This window comes from Varroa destructor, unplaced genomic scaffold, assembly GCF_002443255.2.
Source record: "Varroa destructor unplaced genomic scaffold, Vdes_3.0 BEIS01000001.1, whole genome shotgun sequence".
Lineage (NCBI taxonomy): Eukaryota > Metazoa > Arthropoda > Arachnida > Mesostigmata > Varroidae > Varroa > Varroa destructor.
In genome coordinates, this window is record NW_019211454.1 from 24674782 (window position 1) to 24691037 (window position 16256).

General features: G+C 41.6%; 2 long non-coding RNA genes across 2 annotated transcripts in view; one reads left to right on the top strand and one right to left on the bottom strand.

Annotated features, from left to right (window-relative positions):
* Positions 1-8824, bottom strand: part of LOC147758421 (uncharacterized) — a 47186-nt gene extending 38362 nt beyond the window's left edge. The window contains exon 1 of the long non-coding RNA XR_015319641.1: positions 8295-8824. This is a non-coding gene — a long non-coding RNA (uncharacterized LOC147758421). The remainder of the gene's footprint in view (positions 1-8294) is intronic.
* LOC147758423 (uncharacterized) lies at positions 7479-10381 on the top strand. Its single transcript, XR_015319643.1, has 2 exons — positions 7479-7736; positions 8818-10381. It is a non-coding gene; the product is annotated as an uncharacterized LOC147758423 (long non-coding RNA).
* Positions 10382-16256: the final 5875 nt, after the last annotated feature.

The window sequence follows — 16256 nt, forward strand, 5'->3', positions numbered from 1 at the left end:
TCATAATTGAAAAAACTTAACACGAATCTACTGATATACTAATTAGTTTTCACAAACTTAATCTTCCTAAACTTAAGTAACGAATCCCGCTGTCCACGTTCACTTGCATGTCGACACCTTGGTTGTCATAAGGTGCTACTCAGATTGACGGAAACGGGAAAGTTTCAAAGATATGGTTACAGCTACAAGTTATTTACTAGGGTTAGCCTGACTGGTCAACTCTAAATGTATCCTTACGTCAGATTTGTTTTCTTGTATTGTATGATTTTTACCTATTTGCGTAATGGGGACGTGTGGCTTCTGTGGAGTTACTATAGGCACGATATGTTGCTGAGTGACTGCTTTCGACCGTCGATTAATGCCACGAACCCGCCTCTACCTTTACAACATAGGCATAGACACTTGTGTGCGCGATTTCATGGGCTATCAACAGTTGGCAGAAAAAGATACACGAATGCACGTAGCTTTCACCACAGCTGTTCACAAACAATGTGGTGGCAGCGGCGCTCTAAAAAGTGGGCGTAAGTTCGGAAAAAAATATGATTAGTATCGCCTTTGCCTTTTTTTCGAAGTAGGAAGCTAAATTCAGATGGGGTAATGGCAGTTCGATTCAGCCCACTACGAGCTTTCAATTGGTACTCAGATCAGCCCTTTACATAGACTCATTGTAAAAGAGGGATACATTTCAGTATAAAGATTTTCAAAAGTGGTTGGGTAATACGGTTTACGTACGATTGACGCCACCAGAATGAGATCTTACCCTATGGGGGTTTAATGTGAGGCTTAGCGTTGTTTTTAGCGAGACCACTACCCATGAATTCGCAATTTCTCTCTGGAGCTTCACTTCGAATCAGTTCAGATCTTTATTTAACAGAACTAGAAGGCCGATAGAAGGGACTGGATAGTGCCATCGTATCATCAAGCCGATGTCACCGTCAGGTTCCCCAACTCACCAGACGAGCTCATTGCGTGCACGCGAGTATATCCTCCACGTACATCCTCTTAACCTGGCCTTAGAACGTCATCTGAGACGTCCTCTATGTTTCTTAGATGCATCTTGATCAGGCAACCCCTTTCCTTTAAGGCCTTCCTAGTTAGGGCTTTGCCCTCACCCCAACACTTGCGTGATCAAGTAATGTAAGATACAAAAACTTTGATTCCATCACCAATATAACACAGCATTTTCGAAATGCGCCCTAACACGTCGTACATGCTTCCACTGTATGGGGGGCCGTATCCTCGGTCCATTCTGTGCGGCAATCCAGTTTGTGAAACAGCAAAATTGGTCATGCGAAACCAATTCAGTTACAAGGATTACCGGTTCATTTATTCAGTGTCAAAGCACTTGAAACGTAATATTTCAAATTCTCAAGGCCGACCAAGAATACAGAGACGCGTCTGCCGATGTTTGCTAGAACGCGTAGGCTTAATGAGATTCTAACTAAGAAAGCAATTATCTGGCGTTCGTTTTAAGGTTCTCTTCGTATTGCCGTCATGTCAGTTAGAACTCGCCGCCCTGTTAGCTACTAAGCAGCGTTGTGAGTGATGATGGTAGGGTTTCCTTACTTTGAGGCAACCTTATAAGTTCCCAAAGGCAAAGGTGGACAACGTATCACTCCTACAGTGGAATGGGTTATTTGCTTAGTAGCTGGTTCACTGCTGTTCGTCTATCCAAGTTAATCGGTAAGAGGCGTTTAGCCTGTATAACGGGTTCGCCGTTATACCGGCTGCAGGCAATGTAGAGGGGGCGCAGCGGGGGGTCAGTAACAGCTGGGGAGGTCATTACGTTCAACAAGTGGTCGTTTATGGTGGATAGACCAAGTGAATACAAGTAACTGACCGAGGCGAGAGGCGAAATATAGCAGTCGCAAGCAGAATTGGCCGCGTCCGACGATTTGAGCGATTCATTTACATTGGAGGGATTTGCTGCGATTGCGAGCGCCGGCATCAAATATATACACTGAACTGTATTCATGCGATATATATATATATATATATATATATATATATATATATATATATATTAGTATTATGTGCAGCGCTTCGATCCCGACTCGTACAGCAAAGCGTTTTTAAACGGGTTTTCCATTGGAAAATGAAACCCAATTTTGTACTACCCAACTTCTTTAGCTTCGACAAATTGCTGCTATATTATGAAATATATGTATTTTGGCCCAATAACTTTTTCTGCTGTATCTGTAGAGGGCAATCGAACAGGTAATATCCGTAACGATTATCTGAGTTAAATGAAGTATTGCTTCACTTTCATCCCTGAGACAATACATTGTTCAGGGTATAACTTGGTGAACGTATGCATATGGACGATATGTTTCAGCCACTTCTATGTGCTATAGAATTCTGCTTTTACGTAGTTCAATTTCTACAAACACAGTCGGCAAAATATGTGGGCCGCATTAGGGCACTGACGATTTCCGGTCCCAGTTGAAGGCACGATATTCCTTGATATATGAAGGATTAAGCGCGATCTGTCAGAAAGCGCGTTTCACACAGAGGCACTTATTTGTAGAATCTTTGTTATCGTTTAGTTTTCAGGTGGCAATCTTAAATAGGCGATGTTCTAAATGCTGTGCTAGTATACCAATGACGCCATTACCAACTAAAAATTGCATCATCTTTAATTGCGGAGCAGCTTAACTTTATTAACGAAATAGCTCTAAACGGTAACTTCACACGTTGCAAACGAATTTGAGCAATCCTTATAATTATGCAAAAGAACTTAGGCATAAGCACCTTTGTCCACCATAGTCCTAACAGTAGATAAATCATTTATTGTAAGTTGTCAAATCTTTTGTTCTATAATAATATGATACAACTTCGTTTCATTCTACCTGGGGCAAAGGGGACGTTCCGTAATTTCTCGGTATACGTTGGTCCGTAGGCCGTGGGAGGACAGCTAAGCTATAGTTCGAAGGAATTCTACATTTATGTATTGTAACTTTTTTTTGTGGGGGGGGGGAGGCGTATATGCAAACTACAGATGCGTATACTGATGTCTTAAGCCAAGACATGGTCGAAAATAGCTGAAATAGGAAAGTTTAAAAGACGACCAGTGTCGAATTTTACATCTAAAACTGCGATAGGCATCGCGTCTTTTTTGTCTATTTTTTGAATCGATTTCGTGAAAATATCAGAAACCATTGTTTAATATATTCTCACCAAACACAACTGTCGATTTTCAAAACACTCTTAATTACAGCGCAAGCGTACTTTCACATGCACTGTCTCATTGTGCCCTCGTTTCTTCAATATTTTGACTTCTTACGCGCAGCAAAGAGGCGATATAATCGTCACAGAACAAACCGAGACCGTTATCCCATCACACATTCATACTCGTACCGTTCTGTCTCCCTCCTTGGGTCGTTCTTGACTGCGCGTAAATATTTCTATGTCGGTTTCTTCTGAAGGTATTTATCTTCATACTGGTTACATACGATTGGACTCTTAGCGCGATATAGCGTGCAAACATGGCCTCTTTACGTCTTTCTTTTTCTCCCTCTAGCCTTCTCCCATTCGCGCTCCCTATTCTTCCAGCAGCAACAGTAACCGCAGCAGCTCAAAAGCTAAGCTGCCAAGTCTCTTTTTCTTCGTATTTTTAGCCGTCTAGCGACAACGACGCAGGTTACTCTTACTGCTTTTGTCCGAACAAGCAAGGCTTTAGCTAGCGCCTTGCGTATGGTATACGCCGAGAACATTAGTCAGCCGTAGCGACAATTTTAGAATGGCGTTGTCCGTCTCTTCGCCGATCCTGTTATTTCACCGCTGTGTTAGCCGATCTCATCCTTGCCCTGGTCGCCCTGTGGCTACTTTGTCTTTCTGTGGACTTCTAAAGGCGATGTTTGCTTGATGCCCCCAGCGGGCGTTAAATTGTCTCCCCTCTCCTTGCGTCTAAGGTCTCATAATATTTTTTCGCGCTAGCCCCGTTCTTTGCTTGTCGACTACACTTCTATTTGCACCATGGACATGCATTGCCAGGTCTACCAATGCAGCATTGACGACGTCCGTTACTTCGCAGCAGCTTCTACGACTGCTGCAGCTGCTGATAACGCTGCTGTTATCTAGAGCCGTCTTCCATGTCCTTCGCTTTTCGTGAGGCTTCGCAAAGTGCATGTCTTCTTTTTCACTCTGCCTTGCTTGTCTTCATCTTCTCTTTGCTTAACTCTCAAGTTTTACCTTTGGTGTTCGTACGGGAAGCACCCCCCAACAATCCCCAATCTATAGTCAGCCAGTATAACTGATCCCTCCTTCGGCGCCTTTCTACAGTCTTATAACCCAGCAGGAGCTTCCATTGATCCTGCTCACCAGCGTCCTATAGCGTTTGGGGCCCTTTCCTTTTCCTTCGGCAATTTCTCTTGCCTGTGGAAACAATCAAGGAAAACCAGCGAGATAGCGGGCTACCATTGAATTGCCAAGTGGGGCTAAAAGAGCTAGTGCGCCATAAGCACCTACGTGGCTCACATTTTAATTTTACTTTTTGCTAGCCGACCTTCCGTGCAGTCCGTTCCTGGAGCGGTCGAGCATCAGAACGACCGCAAGCACAGAAAGATGAGCAACAAAGGTGGGGTGTTGAGAAGTGAGCGGAAAGTATCTGACCGGAGGAAAGTTGGGTGGTAGAGTCCTAAGAAACGAAACCTGTCACTTAGTCTGCTATGTCGAGACAAAGAGCGTTAATTTTCGCACGGTGTTCCCACGTCGCTTCAGACTCCCGTTTATATTATTCTATAAGAGTGGACATCTGCCGATCGCGACGGGCCTGAAAACGCACGTGGATCCTTATTTGGTTCCAAGAAGAAAATCTGTGCCCCGATGACTAGGCATCGAGAAGCTATTAGAGCATACCCACAAAGTAATTCCAATGCCAAGTGTGACGATCGACCTCGAGAACTACGCTGCCATTATTTAGTGCAGGGTACGCCGAGCAGACATAGGCTGTCGTTTGAAGATACTCGCTACGTAGCTAGAAAGGCCCGAAACCTCCTGGCGAGAATGCAGCCGTCTGCTGGACTTCTAGATATAGCCTTCGAGGCAATATTTCGAAAAGCGTACATATAGCACGGGAATAAATATTTGGAAAAGTAAAAGGCTACGAGGTAAAGAATTAACCGCCCAAGGGACATGCACTTGGTTGGCTGCTTGTCCTACTACATAGAACAATAGCTTAGTGGCTGACAGCTTCACTAGAATGTTCTTAACAACCTGCAGCGACGGATGGAATAACAAAAAGAAAATAAGTAATTTTGGGCCAGTCTTCCGAATTCCTAGTCCGAAAAATAATGCAAGCGCTGTAAATATTCGTAATGAGATGGGGTCACAATCTAAGTCCTGTTTTTCAATTTTGCTGTTAAGCTACCAACTTGAGAACATCGGTTAATTAAAAGCCCTGTGAATGTACTCCCGCATGCCCAGCCGTCTTTAAAGATAGCAGGTTCCAGTAAGCCCTCGCCAGGCTACCTACAGAGCTCAGTTTAACGGTGACCTTCACAAAGATGGTAGCGATGAAATTCATATGAAAAGGTAGAATGGCAACATGGGACAGCGTTGTCATATCGGACACGCTCCTAAAATACGTTAATAAATAGTCATATCTAGGCTTCTCATGCTGTAGGACGGCCTTGGCTTCGCCTAGTACACAGGTAAACGATGTAAGAACGCAGCGGCTGCAACGACTCTCTTCGATCTCAAAATCGTTCCAATAGCAGCGTATGACTTCGACGTGATATGGCGTAAAAAACGTCAGGCAACTAAATCGACTGCAGGCGTCGTTATTAAAATGCGCATTGGTATTGGACCACTCAGCATAAAGTAGGCACATCGCCTTCGCCAAGGAACTTCGGCCTTCTCGAAAAATCTCGGCAGCAAAAACAGAAATTCGCAGAAGTCAGTGTTGACTTTTGCAGCACTGAGGTGAAGTAATTTTCGATCGATTACTTTCATCACGTGTTTTGTATCACATCGGGCTTCTACACACCCACTAAGGACTGCCCATGTTTAAAACGTGGCCAATCTTGTAATAAATATTATGCGGTACGATGATCCGAGCTACACTCGCTGGCAAATCTTACACTGTGACGAAGATATATATAATGATACTTTTCATTTAACTGTGTGTATATAAATATAATTATAGCCTTACGTTTGTTTATTTGTCGAATTGATAACAATTAGATTATGCATAGTTATCAAGTTCCCAACTTTTTAGCTGAAAGAGACTTTATAAATTCGTTGAATAAAGGAAATTACATCATACGATTGTGTTATCATTCACGTAAGCCACTTTGGGTCGGGGAACGGTCAACGGTGTATCATTTTGTCGGCGGTATGGCTTTTCGACCAGCGACTACTATTTCTTTTGGAATCGTCAAAGTAGTTAAGCTAACAGTCAATAGTAACGTTGGTAAGAGATGGTAAATGGCACACCACCGTATTAACCGGTCATGGCTTGTTCCATGATTACTTATGGCATAGCTAGCGTTGACAACCCAGCGCTTGTAGTGATGCTCCATTGCCAAAGTCCGTATTTAATTTATGAGTGCATGCTTTCCAAAAACGTATTAAGTACACATAATGACAACATTGTGTTAAACTATTGTTCAGCTGCAACGAGTAAAATTGATGTATTTTTAGTTTAATTACGCGTTCTTCGCGAATCGTTCTCAAAAATAAATACTTCTGATGTGGCCGAGCGAATTCGATGGCTGTTTCTAACTCTATTTATCCTTTTGAATAGTTTCTGTTTTGAACACACACAGACTCATCGAGTGGGCTAACTTAGAAAGTTGAATAGGAGGAAGTTGTAGGTAATTCTCTGCCCCGTAGTAAGATCCGGCATCTTCCTTCTAGGCGCTCACTTGAAAACTCCTATACAATATTTACTAAAAACTAACGGGAACATCATTCTTTGAATATGTAACTAAGAAGAAGAGTTTTTCGGTTAGTCAATGAAGCAGCTGCGCTCGGTATACCGACTGTCTTGATTGTTGTATACTAGCATGATCGATACTTTGACCTTTCGAGTGATTCGTGTAGCTGTCGGATACATTTGATCCGTCAACGGACATCCAAATAATATTTAAATATACGTTAAATCTTTTGCACTGGAAATTAATTTCTCGACCAGTGAAAACAATGAATCTCAATGGCGCTTTGTATTTTGCATACAAGAAGCCAATCAAATAAGACGAGCATTGTCTTCACCACGAGTACGATCTATATAGGCAGTTATTTTGATGGATGCATGAAAAAACAATTATATACATATTACACTAAAAAATCTGAATACTTTCTTACAATTCATCGCAACGATATTCAACTGATCCGAGTGTCTATCATTGGAGAAAGCATTGGTTACATTCAAGTACTTGGTGAGCCTGTTGAAAAAACGCATCTCAGTAGAGCCTGGTCAGCGCAGGCAACCTTTAGGCGCGTAAAAAGTAGGATTTATAACAGATATAGTGGCTCTTGTTATTTCTATCAAGAGGTGGAATTTTAGAAATTGTACTCGTTTCTTTAAATGTTAGGCGTTTCGGCAAAAGAAACCGTTGATTTCCTTAAACTCTCGATAGGGCTAATTGCTGCGTAGAGTTTTTTGAATCGAAACGCACCCAGCATTCATTCGTATTCTTCGTGCTGCTGTCCCTCTTTGCTTGTGGAAGGTTGAGGCTATAAGGACCCAGAAACGGAAATCCCACTCGCGTCGGAACTGCCCTAAACAACCAACGGTAATCACGAGAAACATGCCTTTCTAACTGTTAGTCTAGCGAGGAGTCCAAGTTTGATGTTTCGACTTTAAGACATCCGGAGGGATCGTCCGGAACGTAGATTCATCTTAGTGTGTGCCACCTAACTTTTTTAACCTCATCATTGGCCCTTTAGCCTAGTTACTAAAAAAATCATCATTATTTTTATTATTAATATGTTCTTATTAGTTGTTTTTACCAATGACCGTCCCTCAACACACCTGGTATTTGTCTACTTTTAGAAATATGTTAAATGAAGCTATGAACATATTGGCGGTTTTTGCGACATGACACTAAGCTTCAAGGATATCATGATTAACGCAAGTTATTGAAAGCATGTGGATGCAAACTTCAGAAAGGGGAGATTCTGACAAACGGAGAGGAATGGGAATTTGAGGACAATACAACCATGTATCATTTGAAGCTCCTTCGATGCAAACACCCATCATCGGTAAAAATCAGCTTAAAATTTGAAATTTTGCAAAAAGAAACAAACTTAGCTCGGTGTACGATTCAAAGGGAAGCAAATTCGAAGCATACCGAAGTATTTCAGGTAGCGACAATAAAAACTTGAATGTTAGCTTGATGATGCTTGATAACTTGAGAGGTCACATATTCACGGTTCGAGTTTAGCAAACTTGACGTGGCACATTTTGCCAATTAATACACACGTTTTATTTGCCCTGTCATTATATACGAAATGCGATTTCGAACATGACCATATACTGCGACAATAGCCCCTTTACGGTACGGGATAGCAGTTAGGTATAGAAGATCTTAGTTTTCAGTATTAAGAACATAGCTAGAGCGGTGTGGCTGGTCGGTCAGTTCTTTTAGTTTTGTAGAAAACTTCCGTACAATTACACAGTTCAAAAGCGGGTAGAATCCTCGATCAAATGAGAAAAAACTGAACGATATTGTGACGACTATATGCCACCTTGAGGGGTGGCCCGTCAAATTTCTGGGGCTATCTTCTAAAAATGTTTGATGTCGAATGCGGCTCCGAATAACAATAGCTGCCAAGTTTGATAACCACTCCCTTATCCGCACTTCGTTTTTCTAGATTCAAAAGCTTTGGAGTCATCCGGTCCTATCGCCCGGCAGCAATGGCAGGAGCCGGTATACCCGCCATTCCCGAACAGCAATGGCCACGGGCGTTTCGCCTCACCGATACGAGGGTTCTTCCGCTTTAGCTGCTAGCCATCTGAGTGACCGTCCGGATCGTCGGCTCATGATCGTCAATGGGATTCATCTGCACAGCGATACCCTTTCTGCAACCCGTATATCACTTCATGTATTTCTAGCCAGCTGGGCATCCTTCGTCACTGTTGCCGCTTGCTGCACGAAGCCAAGTGCTGAGCTGTGCTGTCTGTAGGACAAGCAAACGCTGTCAAGCCAGCTAGCCGACTACCCACTCTCTTTAGCCGAGAACGAGAGGAGCATCTCTCTCTCACTCTCTCGCATTGTAACTTTCGCTCATGTTCCTCTCTTGTGATCACTCACCTTTTCCCTGCCTTCCTATGAGCTCCTAGAAAGTCTCTCTGTTCGTTTCGTTTCCCGACTTCCTCGACATCGCTCCCCTCATCCCTTATCCGCTCCGTCTAGCTGAATTGCACCAATAACAACAACGGTAGAGGCAAGGGTCACTGTAAGTGCAACGGCAGTCCATGAGTTCCCTTTAATCTTATTCCCCTGATCGTTGCATTTCGTACAAATGTACCAGGCGTACTCAGTATATCGGGCGAGCCGGTAACCGAGCTGCTGCTTATGTTCTCTTTTGCTGAGTCAGAAGGGAAGGGAAAGCAGGATGGATATATACAGATGGACAAAGATAACCAGGAAGGAACCAACTGCTTTTCGAGGCTGGTACCGGAGCCACTGCAAATCTTGTCCAGCGGCTTCTATTGCCGTCACTTTCACCCGTTACGGTAAAAGTAAATTATCATAGGAGTGCACTAGGCATCAAAACACAGTGTGGCTGACACAAACTGGCCAGCCTCCCAGCTTTTGCTGGCGCTGCTTCTACGAAAGGGCCAACCAAGTTTCGCTTTAAAGCAGTCGTTCTGCTTTGAAGGGATCCCACGTCTCCGCTCCAGCTTTGAATGGCTCGAAATGAAGCTCCAAGTTTGAAGTTCCTCAGAACCACTTGGCCAGAATCTAATTCTATCTACATGGAATCGTGCTCATGTCGAACGCGGTCAAATCGATTTCTCGACGTCCGTATTATGGTATTGACTGACTGTTTCATAATCCGTAGGTGAGATTACCATAACAAAATTGTGTGACGCAGACACATACGAAAATCTACCGTGCAAATTTGAATTGAAATTGTAGCTCTCATAATCGGTGAGCCGAACGTCCTACGTCCTACGCTGAATGACGGCATGACCATTCGTATGTTTGAATTTAAGACTTCATTGCAATGGTTTTTCCCGAGAAGCCAAAGCAATCATTCGAAGTGATCTTATATAAATAATAGTAGCGGTAAATAAACAAGACCTGTATTTAGCGAAGTCAGCCCAATACAATCTTAAAATGTACATATCACTATATCGATATATAAAGACTTAATAGTGTCATAACTTAGCAACGGATTTAATAAAGGTAGTTTTCTACTTCTTATAGACTTCGTTACTCTTTTATTTAAACTGATTTCATACGTTCAAAGTGACCTGATCTTTGAAGCGTTTCTTGGGTGACTCTACTAGCTATAGAAAGCTACTTAATGTTAGGTGCTGAACATACGATTACTTGAGCTATTTGGTGCACCAGCGTCATGAATAAAGTACGCTTTGAGTTAAAAAAACCTCACGCGATTTTAACTTAACTTGGGGCTGCACCAGCAAAACTTGACCGGGTTAGCCATGCAGTTCTGAACTTTGAGGTCTAGCTAGCTGAGCATGTGTGTACTGTAAAAAATGGAGCATTGCTGGGAAATTTTTGCCACATAAACAATTAGAGCAAGGGTTATTCAATCCAAGAAAAATTCGCGGATGTATTTTTGAAGCGGTTGCTAGCAAAATACCTAGTGAACGTAATGAGCTCTAGAAGATGCAATAAATCGCTAATGACCTTTTATTAGCAAAAATATTAGCGGAGGGCCTAGTCTTCGTTTTCTAATCCGTACCGAATCACCTAAACGATTTAACCGAAAGTGCCCCCGTGTTTTCGACTCCGTTTAAATCACATGCGTTCATAGAATCTAACAGGCAAAAAAAAGGTTTACCAGTACGCATGTTAATTTGATACGGGCTAATTAATGTGTTGGATTTAATATATCTGTATATACATATATATATATATAGTAGGGATCGTTGAAATTATATTAAAGCAAAACAATGTCTTATTGGTTGAGTAACCGGGTGGTTTATTTCAGCATCTTCTGAACTACACCTAGTACCAAAAATCGCATATAGCTTATTATGAAGACTAGTTAGTTAGCAAGAAGAAAAAAAGGTCAGGAGTAAAATACTGGCAGAAGAAAGGCAGAAGCTCGCTAAAAGAGGAGAAGCCACAAACGAGGAAGCCGTCAGAAATCAGCACTGTCGTTATTATCATTTAGATTGCTATCATACACAGTTAACAAATAAAGGAGAGCAAGCACTAGGCGCCCTGTCATAGAAACATACTCTATATTGTCGCATAATCATAATCGCGCATCCGATATTTTGGGTCAGAAGCTTAGTTTGTGAAACAACACATAAGAGATCCTTGATTTCTATAACGCTCTCCCATATGGGTAAAACGATATTTATCTAACGAATTCGAACAGGATAAAATGAGTAAGGCTCCAGCCAACTTTCGTCCTGAAACTATGTAGGTAGTCGATGTTTCACAAACCTACTTCTACAATAAGAATAGCCAATAGTGTTATAGACTACCAGAGAAAAACTAATAGAAACCTTGTTGCCTAAAAAAATTTAACATTGCCCTCATCATATTAATAAGAGCAATACAATAATAGCAATCCTGAACTATTGCTTAGCATTGCTCAACTGTAAAGGCACATATCAAATATATTACCCAAAGGGCAATTGACAGTTTGTTGACGACCCCCAAGACAGATGATAGGGCATTTCTTAGATTTTCAACTTTAATACTAAATAAGATACTTTGCTACTTAGTTGAATACTATTTTTAAAAACGGCTATTTTTCATGTAAATAGATATAGCTGCTCGAAAGGATATTCATTTCAAATTTGGGTCTTATCTTATATTTGTACATTCAGACCCGCGGCCAGTTTTGGAACGAACACCTTCTAAACGCAATAAAACAAATATCATTTAACAAAGCTTGCTTCTAATGTTTTATCTAATAGAGAAATGATGTACGTCGCGTACATGAGCACGAATTCTTTACACGGATGCAGTCGTATTTTTGTTTGTAAAAATAAGCATCCGTTTATTTCAAAGATCAATCTGTGTCCTTAATTTCGGCATTCGTTTTACCCATCTGAAAATTGTGAAAACTAATCCTAAAGTTGTTGTTTCGAGATCAAGCCTATTTACCCTCCGGAGATTAAGTCTGCAACGCGCTGCGGAATGTCTGGGCTCCAGACAGTATCGATCTATGAAACGCGTATTATAATTATATATTAAACTGTTAGTGCAACAATAACCTAAACTACATAGAACGTTTGTGTACAAATCAAGTATGAAGCTCGTTTGTTTTCTAAAATCTTTTGTCAAATACTCCGATACCAAGCCCATTAAGACGCTGGGAATTTTCCACGTAGAACCTCTACTTACTTTATAGCAGTGAAGCAAACTTGCTGTATGCTGTACAGTCCATTGTTGTTGAATTTGCGCACGATTCGATTGTCTTCCGGAGAAGCCAGCTATCAGGAAAAGATTATCTGTGGGAACTTAAGGGAGTCGAAACATCTGAGGTCAGGCTCCTCTGGGCCGGGGCAATACCCGCACGAAATAATGGTAGATCAGGCGAATTGATAAAAAAGAGTCTGGCTCCATATTCAAACGGTTCCAAAAATCATGATTTAATTGAGGTTCCAGGATATCTCGTCTATGTACCTAGCGAAAATTTTCAACTCAGTTGGTTATGTATTATCTGTTATGAACGACTTTGTGTTGAGTATTTTTAGAAAAGACTTGATTGCAACGCACATACAACAGAAGTATTATTTTACAAATTCCACAAACTGATGATTGCAGCAGATGCGAGATAATTATGAAGAACTTAACGAGCCCTTTATCTGGGCCTTAGGAGAGCCTTTCACTGCCATTGAACCTTCGTTAACGTCCGCATTTTTGTTTGAATTTTAGTCCGATTTGATAGTATTCGTGTAAACTGAGCCTTTTAAATGACCAGGCCGCAGGTGCGCGAATCCTTTGACCTTCCTATGAATCTTTTGTAATGAAGCATAACATCTTGTCGACCTGATATGCCGGTGCGCTATTCAGCTTTGATTAAAAATCTTCACTTAATCTCGCGTGCGTTCTCCTAACAAAATATGCATACACATGTAGTTTAGCTTGAACGCGATCCTTTAAATATCGATGCCAATATAGGCACACACGTACCGAATTGTGTACGGCACGTCGCTGAATTACTACACAGTCCATTTGGGACTACGGCGTCCGGTGGAAGGTGAAGGTAGATGACTACCCTTAACCTAGTGCATGCGTAGATGCACGCTTGCAGACAGTAGTAATTAAGCCGGTATAGAAATATATGTATATACACATAGGCCATGCAGAGGTTGCCGTCTTCTTTGCTTCACTTAAGTCCGACCTTGCATAAGTGTTCTTCGTACCTTTTGATTACGCTCGTGCTAAAGATCAATAGGCAGTCAGTCTTATCAACTCACTTTGCCTAGAAACCTTTTTAGAATTGAATTAACAACCATTAAGTGAGCGGTGCAAAAACCTGCACAAGAAAATACGCAGTATGGGACTGATCGTCTTGGCACGCAGCAGACGCTATAATGATCCCAGTCATATTGAATAGGGCCGTACATTATAATTCTGCGCTGAACAGTATATTATTATCCGGAGCATCCGACTCCTATAATCTTTCGTTGTTCCGCAAATAATGCGACAAGCAACTACAGCCCGTGTGTCTGTGTAATCTTTATGGAAGTCTGCGAAGTCGGCCTCTTGCTCAGTGCACCAGCAGAGACTCGTACAGATTGGAAACCAAAATTAGTATTACGTAAGCGCGATAGAAACAACGGCATTTAGCCAAAGCTAGATCAGTGCATCACTGGCTAGCCCGCAGTATCCTTTGTCTCACTATCTTAGCTTTGCCGGTCTAGAAGCAAGGGCAGAACTGAGAGAAATCCCACGTAGCAAGCATTGTATTTTTCACCAGCAGTATAGGCACATGAAGCTTAAGTTAATCGGCTGGAAGGCATTTACTCGTAAATACCTTATGTGTGCTTCTGTCGGCCGTTTTCGGGTGCTCGTTCTCTCTCGAAGTCTGTGTCGCATACGTCCGTATACCAATCCTCGCAGACCTTCACCCTGTAACTCTCAAAACGAAGCTTTCGTTGCCCAAGTCCAAGTAACGGTCGGAAGCCAGATACAAAACCCATACAATATGTTATATATATACACACTTCGCTTTATCCACGAGCTGCGGTTCGCCGTTACTTCGGTCGGTCTGCAGGCTCTCCCGATATGTCCTAGATTTTAGCGCTCACTGGGTGAGATATGCGCTCGCGGCCTGTGTGGGGATTTAGTGAGCCATAATGTCCATTAACCAGAAAGATGTAGGGGGCAGGAAACTAGGACAAACTTCCCGGTCCTCAGTTATTCGCCCTTTTTCCTGCTGAGTGGTTGTGCATAGCACGCGACTCTGCGTAAATCTCCAGTTTGCCGCCTGTTCTAAATAACACGATGCAACATGGAGAAACACATGTAGATACATGCAGCAAAATGTGGAATTTCCGGAACGACCAGTCGAATTGACTTACGCTAACTGAGGGCAGGGAGTCGTAATGCTGAAAAAACAAGAAATGACTGTGTGTATTCAAGTGATTATCTTATTTTGTTTAACGAAATATAACAAGTGTTTTAAATTATACACTATATAATCTTGCTAGTTGTGCTTGCTTATTAAAATAAATTTAACGGGTCCGTATAATAATATTTTTATCTATAATTTGTCTTATAGTTACTGTATCTAAATAAAAACACACATTTTTGGCATTTGCTAGAAGTGCGATTTCTGAGATTATTTCGTCACGATTTTCAGAATCTACGCCGCCAATTAGAATAATCTTCCCATAATCCGCAAAGTAACTTTTCAATAATAGTCCTGCATAAGGCGGTTTTTATGTACACGTAAACTTAGTAAAATTCTAATGGATTCGAATTTTAGACTAATAGCAATCTAAGAGCCCCAAAAATGTAAAGCTTTAGGACGGCCAAAAGTTCAAAGGGCTCAAAAAGTTTGAAAAAGACAAAGTTTTAAGGTCCATCTGGACGATCCAAATGGCAACTGATATTTTGCTCTCTAAAATGGCCAGTCATTTTTGTATCAAGCCCCCAGGTGTATCCAAAGTGTTTCTTAAGTAATTTTGATTCATTTTCGAATTTTTATTCTATGTGGGATTTTTCTAAAGACCCGCAATAACGTAGATCGTCGGATTTCGGATAAAAAGGCATGCTTTAATCCCGGTAGGACTTCGTTAAGGCCAGAAGGGTTGAGTAATGGACAATCTTCTCTCAAATTCCGAAAATGGTACCCAACCGGTTTTCTATGTTGAGCTTGTTGCTCTGCGCTTTGATCCGGTGCATACCTGTTGTGACAAATAGCCCCAACTTTCCGATTCTTTTCCAATGTAAAGGTATCACTAAATAATGTACAATGACGGCATTTCGCTTATTCTTTGCACATTTCAACCAGTGGCCAGCCTATTTCTTAACTTTCGGCTGCATTACCACGCCTAATGTCGTTATCGATAGCCCGTTTAAAGAGAATCAAGGGTAGGACACGCTATGTCACTTCTTCAATGTATGGAAATAATAAAAATTACATGAACTTTAATTTGGAGAATACCGAGGTTGGATCTACACTGGCAGTGCCATGCGTTGCCGCGGTGAGGGACTCTACCATCCTTTTCCATTGAAGAACAAATCTAATCACTAAGATTTGATTTTAGAGCCTAAACTCATTATTCTTAAGCAATACTCAGTCAATTTATCAGTAGCAGACAGCTAAGCGCTTTATATAAATATTGAGCAAATTTCAAATACAAATTATGTATAAGTTCGAAAGTTATCAGAATTTTCGATTTTCAGAACTCCAGAAAGATCGACCGAACAATACGAAGTGTTGAAAGGAACGCAGAATTTATAATTACCTAAAGGGTGTTTGTGAAATTTGTTCCTGTTGTCCAGTTTGAATCGTAAAACGTCACTAAAGACAATGTGACGCTGCCTGGTTAGTCGAATTATATGGTTAAGGACGAGCGTAGCCTTCAGCCTGAGTGGCTGTACGGCTGTACCGTAAATACTGGAAAATAGATAAGCCTATAA